General features: G+C 44.3%; 1 non-coding gene across 1 annotated transcript; it reads left to right on the forward strand.

Moving 5' to 3' along the window:
* Positions 1-17,754: 17,754 nt before the first annotated feature.
* Positions 17,755-17,836, forward strand: trnas-gcu (transfer RNA serine (anticodon GCU)). Its single transcript has one exon. It is a non-coding gene; the product is annotated as a tRNA-Ser (tRNA).
* Positions 17,837-22,590: the final 4,754 nt, after the last annotated feature.

Genomic DNA, 22,590 nt, shown 5'->3' on the forward strand with positions numbered 1-22,590 from the left:
GCCCTTCACCAATATTCTATTCCTCCTATGTTTACAGCCCCTGTAACACCCCGACCCTGGCTAATTTGTGACCCCACCCTCAATTTCCCACCCTCTCGGAATTTTCCAGCCCCACCCACTTTCCCCTCCTTCCCCGATCGAATTGTCCCCTCCCTGTGCACCTTCATTTACCCCAAGCTGTCCCCTCTATCCATACCCCCCATCTCTGTATAAAAACCCCTTCTGTGTCTCCATTGTGTACAATTCCCCACCCTCCCTCACCACCCCCACCCTTCACTGTGTCCCAGGCCCTGGGCTGGAGGGGGTGGGCGATACGGGGAGAGTGTGCAAAGACTGATCGGCCATTTGGCAGTGTGTGTCTTCATGCATAGCAAGATCCCAGTCCCCAGGCTTCCCCCTGCCCCACCCCATCCCCACAGTTTGGACAACAACAGGAGACCCAGGGAGCAGCAAGATCCCACTGTGTTAATGACATGTGCAGCACCATATGGTACTGAGTCCAAATCACCCTCAGGGACAGGAGTATAGGGAGGGAGGGTGGGTGGGGGGCATAGAGACAGAGTGTATTATGTGTGTGTGAGAGAGAGATACTTGAGGTGGAGAGAGAACACAAACAAGATTAGGGACAGAGAAACGGAGACAGATACAGAGAGAAAATCCCTGGGTTGGTGGTGTGAGAGACAGAGACAGAGAGAGAGAGATATAGAGAGAGATGGGAGTTGATTAAATCAAAGCCAAAGTCTTTTGAATCAAAAAAACAAGAAAAACAAACAAAATTCCATCACTGAGTGACTTCCCAAAGCTCTCCATTTTATCAGCACTTCCTTCTGGTTTTAAAGCCAGAGAATGGGAACAGATTCCACTGGGACCCAGGGGGTAAATACTTTCTGACTGACCCTCCCACCCCAAGGGTTTATTTTCTGAGACTCGATGCAGTGACTCGATGGAAGGGAGTCAGTCTCAGAGCCTGGATCTTGTCCCTCCCTCCGTGTTTAACCTGCCCCCTCCAGCTGCTTCTCTCCCTCTCTCCCTACTTCCCTCACACTCTCCCTCTTTCTCCTTGACTCCTTCCATCTGTCTCCCTCTCTCATTCTCTCTCTTCTCTCCTCCCTCTCCATGTCCCAATCCCCCTCTCCATCTCTCTGCTCAGCTTCCTCCTGCTTTCGAGAATGAATTGGTCTCTCTCTCTCTCTCTCTCTCGCTCGCTCTCTCCATTCCCCCTAAGTTCTGATTGAAATGGCCTCCCCTCCCTCCCATTTAAAGTAAATGAACTCACACTAGTGTGAATTGTTTTTGCCAAGAGCTGAGTCAACAAGAATGGAAACGATGTGGCAGAAATATATAATTGTTTTTGTATTTGCTAAAATTGTATGCAAGAATGAAACGTGACAGCAAAACAATGGTAGATATTCCGGGCAAATAGATAAGATGTTGTGAGGGGATGAAGTTAAGCTAGATACGCCTGTACAAACAGTAGGTATAAACACTTGTTTCCCACTTTTACAGAAACAGAGGAACAAACCCCAATTAAAAGTGTCATAGGGATCAGAACGGCCTCGGGAAAGGCACAGATGAAGGGAGTAAATAATGATGAAGAAAGAATATGCCTAACAATGATCTACAGCGGGATGAGGTCAAACAGCCTTGTGAGGCCAGAAATAAACATTTTGTCACAGACAAGGCCGGATAAGGCAAGAGATAAACAGGGGTAATGGGGGCCGGTCTTAGGGAAGTGGACGAAGTAAGCAGGGGAGGAGCAATGTAAAACAAAATAAATCAAATCATATAAATGTTGTGTATGAATTGAATTTGGTGTGTGTATGTCCTCTGCCTTATAGCCACTGGACATCTCACCCTCTTACAAGTGTAAAATAAAGGACACTACTGATTCAGATTTTGTCTCGGACTGCAATTATTGAAGTGTGTGAGTTTTGTTTCTCGCAACTGGGGGCTCATCCGGGATTTTCTTCCATCGCCAGGGGGAGTGGCTGGCCTTGGACACTGGGAAGACGTGTCCCGTTCCCCATTGAAGAGTGGTCTTGTGTCCTGGCTTGCTCCGCTCCCTTGGGTGACTGGTATGAATCCCACAAGAGAGAATCTCTGAATCAGACAGGGATAAGTGTTTGATAGAGAATACGGCGAAAAGGGGCCAGGCAACTCTGTGCACAGACCAAGGTAAGAAACCTGACTTTTAAGAATCGCCTTGGTGGCCGGGACAAGGGGTATTTACTCGCTGAGGGACTAGCGAGGGCCCCGGGAAATGGTGGGGTGGGGGGGGGGGGTAGGCAGAATACCTGTCATGGAGCACAGGAAGAAGAAAAAGTCCCTTGTATCATTCCTTCTGAAGGTCCGTTGGGGAAGATGTTGCTGGAATGGACAAGTAATACTTGTAAAAGTGCAAAAGATCAAAAGAAACTGATTAAATATTGTTGTTTTGTATGGACCACAGACCCAATCCTTCGTCCGGCTGTCTTCTGGCCAAAGTATGGTTCAGACGAGGATTGGGTCTGCCAGTATTTAGGTTTGTATGTGAATGAAAAACAACCTTTTAGTCAAGAGGAGGTGGACTATGCGTCCTGTTGGAAGGGCAGTTTGGGAATGTTGGTAGTAAAGACAAAGAATTCCCCCACTGCCCCACCTAGTCCCTGGGATCCTCTTGGCTGTTTGACCCCCCCGTACCATAAAATCAGATGAGGTGAACATGGGGGAGGAGGAGAGACAGACAGACAAGGACAGGAAACAGATGATTCACAAGAGGGGGATGAAGGGGCGGTGGACGTGGATGTTGTTGTTCCTGACCCTCAATCCTCAGTAAAAGAAAGGACAGCTACAGTCGATGTAGAGGACGCCTCCAGAGGATCTAAATCAAAGCCGAAGGGGAAAAAAAGTGAAGAACGTAACAACTTATCTCCTTCGGGAGGTACCAATAACGGAGAAAGAGATTGGGTTTGTGAGTGCCCCCCTCAGCAGTGGGAAGGTCAGAACATTTAAAAAGGAAATGAAGGTCCTGGTTGAGGATCCGGTGGGGTTGTCTGAACAGATTGATCAATTTTTGGGGCCCTGTCTGTATACGTGGGCTGAGTTAATGTCTATTTTGAATATAATATTTACTGGGGAAGAAAGGGGACTTATATGAAGAGCAACAATTAAAATATGGGACAGCGAACACTCGATTGGAGATGGGGATGCTGGACAGGGAGTGGTGTAGTTTCCCCTCAGAGACCCCCAGTGGCAAAATCAAAACCCGGAGCATAGAGAAGAAATGAGGAAATAGAAAGGCCTGATTCTGAAAGGAATAAGAGAGGCAGTAATTAAGTCACAGAATTTGACTAAAGCCTTTGAAGTTAGACAGGAGAAAGATGAGACTCCCTCAGCTTTCTTGCAAAGATTAATAGACTCAATGCGGAAATATTCTGGAATGAACCCTGAGGACCCAGTGGCACAGGATCTTTTCAATGTACATTTTGTGACAAAGGCATGGCCAGACATACAGAGAAAGATACAGAAGATAGAAGGGTGGAGTGAAAAGCCATTAGATGAATTGTTAAGAGAGGCACAGAAAGTGTTTGTAAAGAGAGAGGATGAGAGACAAAAACAGAAGGTGAAAATGATGGTAGCTGCGGTTGATGAGGTAGTTTAGAAAAGAATGGAACCAATAGTGAGCAACCGGAGCTGTGGGTGGCAGCATGTAGGACGAAGAGGAAGAGGGAGAGGGAGAGGAAAAGGGGGAGCATTTGATAGAGGGTTCGAGCGACAGGGGCAGAGATGGGATAGTCCTGATATGAAAAGGGAAGAAAGGGCAATTCCACTTATGAATTTTGATGAAGAATAGGGGTGTCAGGGGTTCCTGCCCCGAGGAACCCACCAGGAACCATTGATAAACTTGAAGGTGGGACCCTATAGGGAAGAGGTGGTCTTCCTCGTAGATACGGGGGCAGCACGGTCATCGCTGAACTTTAAACCAAAGAAAGGAGGAATGTCGACACGGTCAATTACTGTTTCAGGGGTAAAAGGGGAAGGATTTACTGTTCCAGTATTTGAACCTATGATGATAGAAGGTCCTTAGGATAGGGTCACAGGGGAACTGTTGTTTATCCCTGATATAGGAAGTAACTTATTAGGGAGAGACTTAATTATCCTCTTAGGACTGGGGATTGGAATTCAGGAAAAAGAATTAGTTGTCCAAATGGCAATGTTGTCAGAGGATGTGGAGAGAGAGGTAGAGAAGGGAATCATGGAAATCTTCAGATGCCTTCCCTTGAAATTAATTTTAAAAAAGGAAAGGGGGCGTTGTCTGTGAGTGACAATATCCCATTTCCATAGAAGGTAAACGAGGACTGCAGCCAGTAATTGAGGGACTGATTTAAGATGGACTGTTGGAGCCATGTATGTCTCCTTATAATACCCCAATACTACCAGTGCGGAAATCCGATGGAACTTATCGATTGGTGCAGGATTTGAGAGAATTAAATCGAATAGTACAGGTCAGGCACCCAGTGGTGCCAAACCCCTATACGTTATTAAGTAAGATCCCTCATGCCCACAAATGGTTTAGTGTGATATATTTAAAGGATGCCTTTTGGGCTTGTCCGTTAGCGGAGGAAAGTAGGAATTTGTTTGTCTTTAAATGGGAAGACCCCAAGACAGGACGGAAACAGCAATACCAGTGGGCCGTGCTCCCCCGTGGGTTTACAGAATCCCCGAATTTATTTGCACAGATGTTAGAACAAATATTGGAGAAATTTAGCAGTCCCAAGGGGACTACCCTGTTGCAGTATGTCGACGACCTCTTAGTAACAGGGAAAAGAAGAGAAAAAGCAGTAGAAGCTACGAACAAATTATTGAATTTCCTGGGTCAGCAGGGACTGCGAGTATCTAAAAACAAACTACAATACGCGGAGCAAGAAGTGAAATACTTGGGACATTAAGTTAGTGAGGGAAAGCGAAAGATAAGGCCGGAACAGTTAGAGGGAATAGTGGGCATGCCGCTGCTCAGCAGTAAACGGGAGTAACGGAAATTTTTGGGTCTAACGGGTTATTGCAGATTGTGGATTGACTCCTATGCTCAGAAGACTAAGAAATTATAAATCAAACTATGAGTGGGGGAACCAAAATGTCTAAATTGGGATGATGAGGAAAAAGAACGACTTGAGAAACTCAAAAGAGATCCATGCCCCCGTGTCAGCCTTACCTTCTCTAGATAAACCTTTCCACCTCTTTGCAACCGTGGATAAGGGAGCGGCTTTGGGAGTATTAACCCAGAGGTGGGGAGGGATGAAACAGCCAGTAGCATATCTTTCGAAGCTATTGGATCCAGTATCCCGGGGGTGACCTGAGTGTGTGCAGGCCGTGGCTGCCACTGCACTGTTAGTGGAGGGATGTAGAAAGCTTACATTTGGGGGCGCCCTAATAATAAGCACTCCACACCAAGTGAGAATGATCCTAAACCAAAAAGCTGGGCGATGGTTGGCGGACTCGCGGGTTCTGAATAATGAGGCAATATTAATAGAAAAGGATGATCTAGTCTTGGTCACTGACAATTGTTTAAATCCAGCTGCCTTTCTTTGGAAAGGGGAAGGAGACTCTCCTCAGAATCCAGGGCATGACTGCCTTGACATTATAGAATACCAAACTAAGGTCCGCATGGACCTGAGAGATGTTCCCCTTCATGCAGGAGCCTCACATTTTATAGACGGATCATCCCAGGTGACTGAAGGGAAAAGACATCATAGGTATGCAGTCGTAGACGGGATGGAAGGTAGTGTGGTAGAGGCAGCAAGGTTGCCAAATGGGTGGTCAGCTCAGACTTGTGAACTCTATGCATTGGAAAGAGCCCTTAGGGCATTAGAAAATAAAGAGGGAGCAGTATTCACTGACTCTAAATATGCATTTGGTGTTGTGCACACTTTCGGCAAGGTATGGCAGGAACGAGGGCTGATCAATAGCTGGGGGAAGGAATTCGTACATGAAGAAATGATTAATCGGGTCTTGGAGTCCATATTCCTCCCCTGAGAAGTAGCGGTAGTGCATGTAAATGGTCATCAAAAAGGAAATGACCCAGAAGTTTGGGGGAATAGATTAACCGATGAAGTGGCTAAGGAAGCAGCCCTGAACCCACAAGAAGTGGTGATTCATTCCCTAATACCTACTGTCCCAGGTCCTAGGGAAGCTCCTATATTTCCTGAAAGTAAAGAAAATGAATTGAGTGATTTCAGGGCTGTAAAAACAGCAGACGGGCATTGGAGGTTATCTGATGGAAGGAGAATGTTGAACAAAATGATGATGCGAGAGATTATGGCTGTCCTACACCAAGGCAGCCATTGGGGAGTACAAGCAATGTGTAATTTAGTTCTTAGGGAATATGGATGTAAAGGAATATATACAATTGCTAAACAAATATGTGAGGGATGTATAATATGCAGAAAGGGAAATAAGAAAGTCTTGAGAAAACAGACTCCAGGAGGAAGAGACCCGGGATTGAGACCTTTCCAGAGTATACAAGTAGATTATACTGAACTACCCAGAGTAGGAAGACTAAAATATATGCTAGTCATAGTAGATCACTTATCTGTTTGGGTTGAGGCATACCCCCTAGCTACTGCCACTGCGAGTAGGGTGTCTAAAACAATTTTAGAGCATATAATTCCCCGATATGGGTTAGTTAGTGAACCACATAGATTCCGACCAAGGAACTCACTTTACCTCTAAAGTGTTACAGGGGGTAATGAAAGGGTTGGGAATTTCCTGGGAGTTCCATACTCCATGGCACCCACCATCATCGGGAAGGGTTGAGAGAATGAACCAAACACTCAAACGACAGCTCTCTAAATTGATAATAGAAACCAGACTCCCTTGGACCAAATGTTTACCTATAGCTCTCTTGCGAGTACGAACAGCCCAAAGGAAAGATTTGGGACTATCCACCGATGAAATCTTATTTGGATGACCTTACCTGGGAGCGAATGGGTAATTGCCAATTCCCGAAACTAACGATTTGTTTTTAAAGAAGTATGTACTGGGCTTGTCCTCCTCTTTGTCTTTCCTCAGGAAACAGGGTTTATTGGCACAGACTCCGCTCCTTTAATTCACCGTTCATCCCATCCGGCCGGGCGATTGGATCTTAGTAAAATCATGGACAGAGACTAAATTGCAGCCGGACTGGGAAGGGCCGTACCAGGCTCTTTGGACAACCGAAACGGCAATAAGGACGGCGGAGAAAGGCTGGACTCATTACACTCGGATCAAAGGGCCAGTGGACCCTCCCGTGGGGGAAGAAGCCTGGACAGCCGAATCAACGCAAGATCCGCTGAATCTCAGACTAAAGAGACTTTGAGTAACTAATTATACAGTAGCGACGCGAGCGCGGGATTATTTCTGTAAGATTGTATATTAAGTCTTTTTGTGCTTCAGCATGATGTTTAGAATACTGGGAATGCTTAGAGTTATGATGCGAGCCCTCTTAGTATTGGGATTTTGTCAAATATCATTTTCATATGGATTATTAACAGTTACTGAATCTGATAATCCACAAGTAATAGACGCTGATGTATGCAGCTTAGTAAATTGTGTGGATGTAGATAATCAGAGACAGTACCGCAGCTCTGAGATACATCTTAAGCCCTATGGGGATGGCCTTGGGGACGGTACTTAGTATAATGGTCTTGTCACAGTACACCGGGCCCCCTTCCGACCAGCTCGCGATTGTCCTGATAAAAAGTGTAACCCAATATACCTCACAATAAGGAAAACCACGTGGCACGAAACAATCCTGGGGGCGGGGGGGCACATATGAGATACAATTAAATGAAACATTTGGGATAGAAATGAAAGCCAATGGGAAGGATTTCTTGGGCTGTTGTTTCCGAATTAGTGAAGGACAGGGAAAACGGGTAGAACTACTGGGTAATAAGATACAATCTTTCACCCCTCCCGCTGATCCTAAAGTAGTAAAATCTATAGAGGTAAAGGACTTGAAACAGACCATTGAAATAGAAACTGGGTATGGGGATGCAAATGCCTGGGTTGAGTGTGTAAAGTACACTGTAAAAAGCCTGAACAAGAGCAATTGCTATGTATGTGCCTCCGGTCGGCCTGTGGCCCTGCTGGTTCCCTTTCCACTCGGGTGGAAGCAAGACAGGAAGGGCATGAAATGTATGATAGCCCTGTACCAGGATAAGACTGTCTGGAATGATAGGAATTGTACCTCCCTATCTCTGATGTTCCCTCCCTTGGAGAAGAAAGATTCAAAAGTCCCCCCCACATTTTCTGTTGCAGTTGGAAATCACATGTCGTGTGTGCGTAGACGAGGTACAAGTTGGTCGTGAGATTTGGGGGAGCTGAAATTATGTACAGAGATTAAGAATGTCACCGAAACGTAGAAAGGAGGGAACTACTCGACACTGAAATTTCCCCGAGCGGATCTGTGGTGGAACTGTGGAGGCAAAATATAGAGACCCACCCTCCCTCCGGATTGGAGAGGGATATGTGCAATTGTACAATTGGCAATTCCATTTACCCTGGCATTTGAGAAGGAAAAGATAGTAGGGACAAAGGGAAGGGGTAAGAGATTACTGTTAGACACTTCTTTCGATGACAAGATTTATCTCGATTCTGTAGGAGTCCCTAGAGGGAGTACCTGATGAGTTTGAGGCTCGTAAAGAGATTGCAGAAGCCTTTGAGTCAGCTCTCCTCTGGTGGGTAACAATTAATAAAAATGTAGATTGGATAAATTACATTTTCTATAATCAAGAGTGATTTATAAATTATACAAGAGATGCGGTTAAAAGAATATCAGACCGGCTTGATGTGACTTGTAGGATGGCATGGGAAAACAGAATGGCCCTTGATATGATTCTAGCGGGAAAAGGGTGTGTGTGTGTGATGTTAGGAAGAAGCTGTTGTACCTTTATTCCTAACAACACTGCACCTGATAGTTCAATTACTCGGGCCTTAAGGGGATTGACTACCTTAGCAGAGGTACTGGCTGAGAATTCAGGAGTAGACTCATCTCTCACAGGATGGCTTGACTCCTGGTTTAGAAAATGGAAGGGGGTGGTGGTTTTTATCCTTACTTCCCTGATCGTAGTAGTCGGGTATTGGTGGCCGTTGGCTGTTGTATCATACCCTGTATACGAGGACTCACCCAAAGACTGATTGAAACAGCCTTAATAAAACAGGTGCCCCTAAAAGAAAAAGGCAGAAGAACTTTATCGATTAAATAATGAGGAGATGAGTGAGACCAAGATGGATGAAATCTCTGGAATGATGCTTGCGAATTTCGGGGCCATGCTTAAAAGTACAATGCAGAAGATAACAAATGGTAATTAAAGAAAAAGGGGAAATTGTGGGATATAATAAAATTAATGTTACTTCTGCAATTCTGCAACTCCGTTTTACAAAGTAAATAAGCTCACACCAGTTTGTAATTGTTTTGGCCAAGAGCTGAGTCAACAAGAATGGAAACGATGTGTAGGAAATATATAATTGTTTTTGTATCAGCTAAAATTGTATGTCAGACTGAAACGTGAATACAAAACAATGGTAGACATTACTGTCAAATAGATAAGATGTTATGAGGGGATGAAGTTAAGTTAGACACGCCTGTACAAACAGTAGGTATAAACATCTGTTTCCCACTTTATTGAAGTGTGTGAACTTTGTTTCTCACACACATTTTGTGATTCTGATTGAAATTGCAAATAAAACAGCAGAATTGGGGAAGTTACAGAGTGGTTATATTCACACAGCCGGGACACATCTGTGCCACAGTGGATCACACAATAACAGTGAAGATCTTTTAACGTCATCCTCGAAGGTACATGCTACAAAAACCTGAAGACTTCGGGAAACTGCTGTGGCCAGCGATAACAGAGCGGCCTAGAGGCATCGTGGTGGGCGCATAATTAGGAAATTAATGAATGAAAAGCATCCTCTGCTCGATGACAATTCCAGCTTTCAGTGTGTGTACTGCCACTGCCAGTGTTTCACTATAACTGTGCTCCGTTCTTCACATTACATATTGATGAGCCTCTGCGTCCTTACACTCAATGGTATCTGAAATCGATACACCCGCCACATTTATACATTTGCTGTTCTCTGTCGGTCTGTTATGACCTGATTCACAAAGTCGCTTGCCTGAGCTGAGAATACACTGGCGAAGGTGAGATAAATCAGTTGTGGTGTGGACCGTGCCCCTGACGCCTTGCAGTTATTCCCCAGACTGTGTCACACAGCAGGGTCCTCCGGTGAAATGAACAGCCGTGAATGACATATGGTTCAGTATGTTGGAGACAGCATTTCCAGACAGACACAGTTCCCTATTATTAGAAAAAGCACCACTGATGATGAATAACCTCAGATAGAAGCAAGCAATAGAGATTTACCGTGGACTCGATGGGCTTAACGGCTTCTGTCGGCACGTGAATGACGTCACACGTCTCTGCCGTCCCTCTGCCTGTCTCTGTGACAGAGTGGCTGAGGGAGAAATAATGATTCGTTTTTAATCCTCCCTTCCGCTTTGGACTGCCTGCAGCCCCGCAGCTCCTGGCTGTGGGGATGGTTCTCAATGAGTGAGGGTTTCATTCGGAGTCGCTTCATCTGGAACAGTTGGGACTCAGATGTTAACTGATGCCTTTTGCAGCAAAGAAACCAATGCCTCTGAAACAAAAGCCTTTCTGCATACTGTTTTGCGAAGATTGATTCTGAACATCAAATGGGCAGCACAAAAATGCACTAATTTGAATTTTACTGAGGGAAGAGAGTCCACAGCCCATTTCTCTCTTTCCCACCAGCTCAGCAACTTTCTCTCTCTCTCAAATAAATGATATTTCGAGGAAGGTCACAATCAAAGTTGCTAAGTTCCAGCGGTGCTCTTGCACCTGGCTGTGCCCGTGAGACGAAGCTTCAGAGCATATCCGCACTTACATTCCCTCATAATGCCTGCAAGTGGAGGGAAATGGCTTAATACTCTGCCAATAGAGACAGCTCAGTCCCCGGGGATGGGATAAACAGCACCGTCCCGTGGGGACATTCTGCAGATCAGACACAGTCCACTTTATCTTTCAGATCATACCAGAGTGAGAGCGCTCGAGAAGGCCAATCAGTCACTCGTACCTGTGCCAACTCGGGAGTTGCAAAAGTTTGGTGAAAGTGGAAAGTGGATTTGTTCACGTTTCAAGTGTTTCCGTGAAGCAGGAAGCAGAAGAAGAGACACAGTGAAGCGATTGAAATCTGACTACAGGAGCAGCAAATAAGTTGTACATACTAGGCCACGCTGCTACAGAAGAAACTATGTCAGTGTCTCTCAACGTTGTGATGTCACAGGCAAATATCACCGTTATACTGTAGGGAATTCCTTTTTCCAATGTGATGGCAGTCCATATGTAAAGGTGTAGCTTATATATCGAATCCTTTCAAATACATAATTCCACTGCACCTCAGTGTGTTGTATTGTCTCCTTTCCACTTTACCTGTCATTGTGCCTGCACTGAACTTGATTTTCTCCTTCTGCGAGTCTTTTACAGTCTGGGTGATGTGATGCAGTTGTACTGACCCATCTTCTGACAGAATTTTCCACTTCACTTCAGCCCGCCCTCACTTCGCTATCTGATACCATTCCCGTTGTTTAGACGGTAAGCGCTCGTCTCAGATCCAGCCTGCCCTCACCCAAAATAAATGGAAAACTCAGTCACACTGTGATCACTGCAATCGAGGGATATATTCACTCTTCGGTCATTGATAATTCCAAGGATAAAGTTAGGACTGCAGATGCTGGAGATCAGAGTTGGTAGAGTGATGCTGGAAAAGCACAGCAGATCAGGTAGCATCCGAGGAGCAAGAGAATTCAGGTTTCAGGCTTAATCCCTGCATCTGGAATAAGGCTTGTGAGTGGGGACTGAGAGATAAATGGAAATGGTGTGGGGTTCAGGGGAAATAGCTGGAAAGCAATAGATGGATGAATAGGAGGGAGAAGAAAATAGGTCAGAAATAGCAGTAATGGAATGGGTCGAGAGAACTGTGCCAAGTTGAAGGCTTGGGCTTGGGTGAGGGGAAATGAGGTAACTGTTCAAATTCACATTTATCCCGTGTGGTGTTCGGGTCCCAAGCCGGAATGTGTGGCGTCCCTCCTCCAGGCGTTGTGTGGTAACAGTATGGCAGTGGAGGAGTTCCAATACCTGTATGTCTTTGTTGGAAAAGGAGGGGGAGTTGAAGTGTTCAGCCACGGGACAGTGAAGTTGGTGGGTGCGGGTGTCCCAGAGATGCTTTCTGAAATGATCTGCAAGAAGGTTTCCTGTCTCCCTGATGTAGAGGAGACCACACTGGGCGCAACGGATTCAGTAGATGACATTGGTCGCTGTACAGGTGAATTTCGAATGGATGTGGAATGATCCATTCGGGCCTTGGCTGAGGTGAGGGGAGTGGTGTGGATGGTCGTTTCACCCTTCCTTTGGTGGCAGTGAAAGGTGCCAGGAGAGGGTTGTGGGCTTATGGGGGGACGTGTGGACCTGAAGAGGGGGTCATGGAGGGAATGGTCTTTACGGTATGTTGGCAGGGCTGGGCAGCGAAATATATGTCTGGTGGTGGTGTCTGTTTGGAGGTGGCATCAGTGGCAGAATATGCTGCGTTTATGCAAAGTTTGATGGGGTGTAAGGTGAGCACCAGGTGTTTCTGTCCTTGTTGTGTTGAGAGGCGTGGCTTCAAGGTTGGTGGTGTGTGAAATGGAGGTGATGAACTCGAGGGCGCTGTCAACCACGTGGGAAGGCAATTTGTGATCGTGGAAGAAGGAGACCAATTGGCTCTTTCTGAGGTGAAATTGGTCATCCTGGGAACAGACGTGCTGGAGGTGGAGGAATTGGGAATAAGCAATGGCGTTCTTACACGAGATAGGGTTGGAGGAGATGTAGTCTAGATACATGTGGCAGTCGGAGGGCTTGTAGTATATGTCTGTAATTAGTCAGTCGCCAGAGTCGATGATGGAGAGGTCCTGGAAGGTGAGTAAAGTTGCCAAGATGATCTGGATAAATTTGAGGTCGGAGTGGAAGTTTGTGGTAAAGTTGGTGAACTATTCAACCTCCTCGTTGGAGCACCATGTGGCCCCAAACATTCATCAATGTAGCGGAGGAACAGGTGGAGGATGGTGCCTGTGTAACTGCGAAAGATGGACAGTTCCGCGTATCTTACAAACAGGCAGGCATAGCTAGGTCCTATGTGAGTGCCCGTGGCTCGCAGTTTCGATGGAGTAAGTGGGAGAATTGGAAAGAGAAGTTGTTGATTGTGAGGACCAGTTCAGCTAGGTGGATGAGGATGTCGGTGGAAAGGTACTGGTTGGGATGGTGTGAGATCAAGAAATGGAAGGCTTGCAGACTTCTGCCATGGCAGATGGATTTGTACAGGGACTGGATATCCATGGTGAAGATGACGCGTTGGGGGCCAGGAAAACGAAATTCTTGGAGGAGGTGAAGGGGTGTCACGGATGAAAGTGGGCATTTCCTGAACTGGGGAGAGAGGATTGTGCCGAGTTAGGAAGAGATTATTCGGTTGGAACAGGCTCAGGATGAAACAATACGTTGACTGGGGCAGGCAGGTTTGTGAATCTTAGGAAGGAGGTAGAATCGGGGAGTGCGCGGTTCACGGACAATGAGGTTGAAGGTTGTGGATGGGAGATGTCCAGAGGTGATGAGATTGTGAATGGTCTGGGAGATGATGGTTTGGTGAGGGGAGGAGAGTTTGTGATCGTGGTCTGTAGGAGGAGGTGCGTGCGAGTTGGTACCTGGCTTCAGCTTTGTTCCTCTGCCCGACTCACAAGCCTAATTCCTGATGAATGGCTTATGCCTAAATCGTCCATTCTCCTGCTCCTCAGATGTTGCCTGACCTGCTGTGCTTTTCGAGTACAACACTCTCCACTCATTCATTATTACTGTCTCACTTCACACTGCCAGGTCCATGCTGTCTGTTTGATTCTAATGAGCACTGTTTTAATGAACTGCGACAAAATCTGCCAAACTGAAACAAAAACAGAAATTGCTGTAAAATCACAGGTATGCTGACAGCATCTGTGCAGATGAATCACAGTTAACGTTTCACATCCATTGGGTCCGTCTCTCCACAGATGGTGCCAGGCGTTCTGAAATGTTCCAGCAACGTCTGTTTTTGTTTGATTTTCATCATCAGAAATTTTTCCAGTTTTGTTTTCTTATTTTCTGCCAATATGATTCGGCTAAAGATTACGTTAATGCCTTAAATATGACTGTGATGGAACGGCCAGATTCCACCAGCCGGCTCCTTTTATTTGGTTCACGTGACCAATGCCTTTCTACTTGGTCACCGCGCCCTACAGCTGCACTGCATATAAATTGACAAAATTGTGGCATTCTCTCGGATTGGTAATCAGGAACGAGATTGATTGAAATTATTGAAAACGTAAGATAAACTGATAATATACGGGATATAAAACGGGAAAATGAAAGGGAAAGAGAGAACAGAGAATGATAATTTTTTGACAAAACTGAAATATAATTGTTCAAGATTCAGAAAGTGCTTTCATCCACAAACATACCATAATATGGAATGTAATTTTTGGGACAACCAATGCAAGCAGATTGCAAAATCTTAGTTTTAAAGTCTTGCTGCAACTGTTTTGGTTTTAATGAACTCACACTTGGGATTCAGTGCTGTAATGGTCCCCTAAAATGGAAAAGGAAATCCTTGCCTTCGAGGATACGTGGTGAATGTTCACTGATTCATCCCAGTAATGGCAGGACTGTCCTCTGGAAGCGTATGAGTGAAATCATTCAATGTTCCATGGAGTTTCAAATGAGTGGTGAAGGGAATGTCTCCATTCACAAATTAATCATTCAGTAGAATTCAATACAGAGACCCATGAAATGATGAACAAATTGAACAAGAACACGGACATACGATACACATTAGCTACGACCTCTGTGAAAACTGTTGATTTCAGATCCACGGTGGCCTTTGGTGATGGCATTCACTGTCCAGAACCAGTCTGCACTGGAATGACGGGAGACACACTGTGAAGTATTTGAACTTCAGTCGCCTTTGGAAATAGCTGAGACTGACTCAGGACACGGGGATTTAGAGATGTTGGCCTTACAAACCTTTCAGACATTCCGTGGAAGAATAAAGGAAGTGATCGATAATTTTCATCTCCATGGAGACGATGTGCATGAACTGGATAGATAGTAATTTACCTTATTGGAGTTTATAAATAGAGGGTCATATTTAAAAAGAGTTCATAGTGTAAACGTAAAATCTTTTGGTCACACTCAGTGGGAATATTGTGTGTAATCGTTGTCCTCATTCTCCACCAAAAACATGTGAAGAAGTTAGAAAGGGCACAGACGCTGTTTCCTGGATAGCAAGATATTAGAAAGCCAAGTGACATTGTTTACTGAGACATAAAAATATCAGAAAGGATACAAACGGAATGATAGAAAGAATGAAGGAGCTTATTCATGAGATTTGGAAATTCCGGAGCAGAAATACGCGAGTTTGATGTAAACAAATGAGATTTTCACGTAACGCGAGGTTTGAATGAGTAAATCGGGAAAGTCCCTCTTTCGAGTGAATCAATATCTTTCGTTGGAGCTTGAAAACCATTAATGAATGATTAAGAAAAGTTTGAATGAGAGTTTCTTCCACTCAATAGAGTTATTTAAATCATGAACGACTTTCCAGAAATAAAACGTAGAAGCTGACTTCAGAGTGTTTTAAAAGATACACGAACAAACGTATAAGGAGAGAATTTACCATTGAGTGAAAGTCAGTGTGGTTGCGTAACAATTTCGAATTTGTTGACTTCAGACACAAAGATATTTCATGAACACGTACAACTGAATAAGACTGAGTATAACAAGTACATGGATTGGTAAGGTGTGGCGTATTATTCAAGGTGAAACTCTGTAAATGGAGCTGATGTCGTAAAATAACTGCAGACAGAAGTTATATCCTAATGAGTAGGAATTGAATCGTCACTTGGAGACGCAACACCTACTTTAAAGATTTGACCACATTCACATGATGTTATGTATATTTCGTACATTCTTAACTCCACCCAAGAAATGCACCAAGAAGACTATGTCCTTTTGAATTGTTAACCCTCTGTACTTCTCTGCAGCACGCCATTTCAGATAAAATATGCTCAGACCAAAATTCAGTTCAATACAATATTCAAACGGTCCTATGTGATTTCTTTTTTTATTATTGCAATAACCTTTGTGGGTTTGCAACAAACTGTGTAATATGAAACCTTTTCAACATCTATTTACCCGGAATTTAATGCAGTGCTCATGGGCAACGTTATCCATCTGCTGAAAAATCACCTTCGGCTCTCTATCCACATATGTCTCTTCACGTTTTAGATACTTGCCGTATGTTTGTTCATCAAGGAGTCATTATCCAGAAAAAGGTTGTTTCTCAATCCACAAACACGGGTATTTTCCAATAAACTTGGCTTTGCTCAATATCACCTTCTGTCTATATCCCTCAACCCGACGATAAATTGAAGTTGCTCCATTTGAGACTCAAAATTAAAACTTCGGCACAGCACACCCCACTATACTGAAACAGAGATACAGTGCACTGGTCACCTTCAGCACAGGAGCAACACATTAATGCTTACCTCCACATTTCTGGTTTTACCTTAACGTTTGGGAAACCGAGTTTCTCTGATTCCGTGGCGAGTAACGGGGATTATATGATAATCTTCACGAGTGGTTCTGTCCCCGAGTGAGGAAAGTGGTGAGGTACTCATTGTAAATGAAATGTACAATTTCATCTTTTGCCTTCACTAACCCATGAGCTTTTTATTTTGTTTTGCATCGGTAGAAATCTTAAAATCTTCATCTTCAACAGACTCAATGACAGGTCTCCATTGTGTCTCTGGCATCAAATTTCAAAGTGTAAACCCCCTCTGAATTCTTCCACCGCAGTCCGCTGTTTGGGAAGTGTTCCTGTTGTGGGAAATGCACTTCCCCATGTGTCACCTGCTGCTCCCAGCATTCGCTTTCACACTGCACTCATTTTCCTTCTGACACTTGCTCACTGTGTTGCTGTGATCATATAGTGACTTGGTGTCCCACGGCCCAGGAAAATGATCCAGATCAAGGTTTTTGCATTGTTGAGTTCAATTGTCAGTTTAGCCTTATTTTAGATTTTGAAATTGTCTGTTCTGTACACAAGTGCATGGCAAAAACATCTGAGTGGAAGTTACGTGTTCCAAATAATGACATTGAGCACGATGCACTCTCCTCCAGTCTGGAAAACAATTCCTCACAGACAATTTAATTGACAATAGATAGCAGGTGCAGGAGTAGGCCATTCTGCCCTTCCAGCCAGCACCACCATTCATTATGATCATGGCTGAACATCCTCAATTTGTATCCTGTTCCTGCCTTATCCCCATAACCCTTGATTCCACGATCCTTAAGAGCTCTATCCAACTCTTTCTTGAAAGAAAACCTCCTGCTGTCTCGGGTTCTTCATTCCGTTGACTTCAAATCTTCACAGAATTCAACAGAACTTGTTACATATTCATTTCCTCATTTTTGTTCAGATCACTGTGTGCATAGTGTGACAGTGGGGGTGCACTTGCCCCACAACCCAGGGGCCAGACCATAGTCTTGGAACCGTACTGTGTTATTTATCATTTTACCAACACCAGGGAGAAATATCTGCTGCTCTGCATAATTTACGCAATTCAATTATTCAAAAGGTGATAACCTTGCCAGCATCTGTGACGAGGTGGCCGAGTGGTTAAGGCGATGGACTGCTAATTCATTGCGCTCTGCGCGCGTGGGTTCGAATCCCACTCTCGTCGCTGTAATCCATGGCATATCCGTGGTGCTGCTTTAAGATGATCACAGCTGTCGTGTTGAAATTGGAGTTCCAATAGTCAGTTCATATGCATCGACGTTATTACAAAATTCCAAAGAATAGCTTGAGCCTGTTGGCTAAACTGTATTGAAATGTAGGTTGCATTGGGATAATGAAAGGTAGCGTGGTTTTCTTTTTCAAGTCAAGTTGCTGTGAACGTTTTTTCGTATGAACGACATCCAGAAAAATCAGATAACAAGAGCTGCGAAGTGCATGTTTATGCAAAGGGATTCTTAATGAATGTTTTGTCAGATTACATCTGAAGGAGGTTGAGTAGAAGTAATTAATCCTGGTGAGAAGAGCACAGCGAGACAGCACAAATTAATGGAGATATTGCAAAGGGGCAGGGCGTGGGTGTAGGGGCACTGAGAACTGGCTGTAAATGCACAGTGGAGAATTGCCGCTGTGGGTGCCGTGCATGGGCACGGAGGGACTTACACATTGGTCTCGCCCTTGCCCCTTGCTCTCGCCATTGATGAATGCTGGACATAAGGCACAGATAAACACAAGATGTGGGTAGCAAGCTCCCTCTCGTTATGCACACACTGGATGCATCACATTGAACAACTGGAGAAATCAGCATGTTACCTATAGGGAGTGAAACTGAACTGTGGATCAATAACCGCAGATTCATGCAACATAAACATGAAAAATGATTTAAAATGTAGGGTGTAGGTTTGCTCGCTGAGCTGTAGCTTTGATATCCAGACGTTTCTTTACTTGACTATGTAACATCATCATCAGTGGCGACCTCCAAGTGAAGCGAAGCTGTTGTCTCCTGCTTTCTATTCTTATCTTTCTCCTCTAAGGGGTTCCTGGGGTTTGTGGTGATGTCATTTCCTGTACGTTTTCTGAGGGGTTGATAGATGGCATCTGGATCTAAGTGTTTGTTTATGGCATTGTGGTTGGAGTGCCAGGCCTCTAGGAATTCTCTGGCGTGTCTTTGCTTAGACTGTTCCAGGATAGATGTGTTGTCCCAGTCGAAATAGTAATATTTTTAATCCGTATGTAGGACTACGAAGGAGAGAAGGTCGTGTCTTTTTGTGGCTAGCTGGTGTTCGTGTATCCTGGTGGCTAACTTTCTTCCTGTATGTCTTACGTAGTGTTGGTGGCAGTCCTTGCATGGAACTTTATAGATGACGTTGGTTTTGTCCAAGGGTTGAACTGTGTCTTTTAAGTTTGTTGGTTTTTGTTTGAGTGTGTTGGTGGGTTTGTGTGCTACTAGGATTCCGAGGGGTTTTCGTAGTCTGGCTGTCATTTCTAGCACTTCTTTGATGTATGGTAAGGTGTTTAGGGTTTCTGACTGTGTTTGGTCTGCTTGTCGTGGTTTGTTCTTGAGGAATCTGCGGACTGTATTTTGTGAGTATCTATTCTTCTCGAATACGTTGAATACGTGGTTCTCCTCTGTTTTTCGAAGTTCGTCTGTGCTGCAGTGTGTGGTGGCTCATTGGAATAGTGCTCTGATGCAGCTTCGTTTGTGTGTGTTGGGATGGTTGCTGGTGGAGTTAAGTATTTGGTCAGCGTTTGTCGGTTTTCTGTATACGCAGGTTTGTAGTTCTCCGTTGTCCTTTCTTTCTACTGTGACATTCAGGAATGCGAGTTTGTTGCCGGTTTCTTCCTCCTTGGTGAAATTTATGCCTCTGAGGGTGTTGTTATGATGTTAAATGTCTCTTCTATCTTGTTTCGCTTTGTGATGACAAAGGTGTCATCTACGTAGCGGACCCAGATTTTTGGTTTGATTGTTGGTAGGGCTGTTTGTTCTAGTCTTTGCATTACTGCTTCTGCTATGAATCCTGATACCGGAGATTCCATGGGTGCGCCATTGGTTTGTTTGTAGACAATATTGTTGAAAGTGAAGTCGGTGGTGAGGTACACGTCCACGAGCTTCATTATGCTTTCGTTGGTAATGTGATTGATGGTGGTTGGTGTGTGTGAAGGTCTGTTCGAAAAGTGTGGGAAGTGTTTCCTTTGCCAGGTCGATGTTGATGGAGGTGAACAGTACTGTTATGTCGAATGAGATCATTGTTTCTTCTTCCTCTATTTTGGTGTTTTTGATGATTTTTTGGAATTCCTGGGTGGAGTGGATGGAGTGGTGTGACTCTTCTATGAGGCATTTCAGTCTTGCGTGTAGTTCTTTGGCCCGTCTGTAATTTGGTGTTCCGGGTAAAGAGACTATGTGTCTGAGGGGGGCTCCTCGTTTATGGATTTTTGGTAGTCCGGTTCGACTTGGGCAACACATTGATCCTGGGACAGTCTAAGCAAAGACATGCCAGAGAATTCCCAGAGGCCTGGCACTCCAACCACAATGCCATAAACAAACACATAGTTCTAAATGCCATCTCTCAACCCCGCAGAAAACAAACCGGAAATGACATCACCACAAACCCCAGGAACCCCATCCAGGAGAAAGATATAAATAGAAAGCAAGAGACACCAGCTTCACTTGGAGGTCGCCACTGATGATGTTACGGAGCCAGATAATGAAACGTCTGGGTATCAAACCTACAGATCAGCGAGCAAACCGACACCCTAATCCTCAACCTGAGCTACAAACCTTCATAAACCTTGCGATTTAAAGTGTCTTTATACGCATATCATTAATAGACTTTTCGTTATAAGACCCGTCTAGTTGAAAGAAGAAGACACCACATTTCAAGATGGATGACAACGTATCCAATTTTGTTTTGAAATTGAGATCTATTTGATCATTTTACACAGTGAACCAGTTCATTTTAAATAATGCAAACCACATTCTCTCACCTGGAATAAAAGTGTGATTTCAATATCAATATTGTCCTTGCTAAGTCGCAGTTACTTAACATGAAAAATAGGATGTACTTTTTATTAAGCTAACATCAATTCTTACCATTATCTTACTTCGGCTTGACTGCAGTATGCACATGCTAAATAAGGTTTAAGAAAGAATGACTTTTGGAAATAATGATTCGGGGGTGACTAAAGATAATATTTGGTTCTCATGATGCAGATATTCCACCAATGGCTCCAGTGGTAGAAATGTTCAGTGGGCAGTATTTCTATGATGGTATAGAAGTATGTGAGCTGCCAGGGATGGGAGCTCCCACTTCATCTGGAGCAGCGTCTTTTGACGTGGACCAGGGAGCATTGTGACATCAGTCTGGGAGTTCCAACCACACCTGGAGCAGCTTCTGTTGACATGGAGAAGCAGGGAGCATTGGCACATCCGAATGCAAGATCCATCCTCATTTGGAGCGGCTTCAGTTAGCATGGAGCAGGGAGCTTTGCGAGATCCATCTGGGAGCTCCACTCTCACCTGGATCAGCTTTCAATGACATGTAGCAGCAGGGAGCTTTGGGACATCAGAGTGATAGATCCAACATCAACTGGACTTCTTCTATTGACATGGAGGAGGGAACACTGGGACATCAGATTGGGAGCTCTAACCTCACAAGGACCAGCATTTAATGACATGTAGCAGCTGGGAGCATTGGGACATCAGAGTGGGAGCTCCAACATCACCTGGCAAAGCTTGTATTTACATGGAAGAGGAGGGAGGATTGGGACATTAGGCTGGGGGAAAAGATATTCAACTATTTTAATCTGAAGTAAAATATGTTTCAATACCTCAGGTGTTAATTGATTTATGAAGAATCTTTCCCGGGAAAACAATTAATTCTTTATATAGTAAAGACAAGTCCTGCAAATATTCAACTCAGGAAAACGCATTGGTACAGAGAGAAATGGGAGTGATATTTCATGTCTTTGTCTTTTCTTTTCTGGCCGACTCTGCACTGGATTACATTACGGGAAGGACATTTTCACTCATTTCCTGCAAATACGGACAGGTCATTAACGTAATCTAAAGCTGAAAATTAATGGGAATATGCGATGTTATGATTAGGCTGGGGTTTACCTCAAATTATGGTGAAAACGCAGCAAAGTCAGTTGCAATTTCCAAGATCATCAGTGACCTCATTGATTGGTTGATCAGATTGTGAATGGTCGTTTTTTTGAAGACAATTTGAAGTGAATCAATGATGGTGATTATCTTTGTTCTTTGTTCACCTTGTGACTGTTACTGTTATTGCTCATGTCCTTGTTAACATACAGCTCTGCAGCGTGTAAAATCTCAGCTGTGCATCTGGCCAGTGGTACAACCATTCGGATAGCTGGCTACGGATCAGGCAGTTGCAAGTTCGACTTTTACTTTGCGCAAGCGCATTGTGGAGATTCATCATACATCCAACCTAATCATTTTTGTTATGTTGAGGTGGATAATATTTGAAATTTTCATCTTCACGAGCGAAAATTCTTTCACTGTCTTCGATCAGTTAAACATTACCAAATGCTATCAGACTAAAAATCACACAGCACCAGATTGTATTGAACAGACGTATTTGGAAGCACCAGTGTTCCATGCACTGTTTCTTCATCAGGTGTTTGTCAACTGTTGGAATCTAAAATTTCTTTGTATGATTATTAAATGTATCCACCCCAGTCCAACACCAACGCCTCCAAGTCATGGGTACCGTCGACACCACGAACGGTCGGTTAAAGTCCAGATGATCTTCCAAAAGATCGCGCATGTTGACACACACACCAAGTTTCTGCAGAAAAACACCCACTTGATGAGGGAGTGGCTCTCCGAAAGCTAGTGCTTCCAAATAAACCTGTTGGACTCGGCCCTGATATTGTGTAATTTTTAATTTTGTCTATTCA

This window comes from Chiloscyllium punctatum, chromosome 19 (genome assembly GCF_047496795.1).
Source record: "Chiloscyllium punctatum isolate Juve2018m chromosome 19, sChiPun1.3, whole genome shotgun sequence".
In the NCBI taxonomy this organism is placed as follows: domain Eukaryota; kingdom Metazoa; phylum Chordata; class Chondrichthyes; order Orectolobiformes; family Hemiscylliidae; genus Chiloscyllium; species Chiloscyllium punctatum.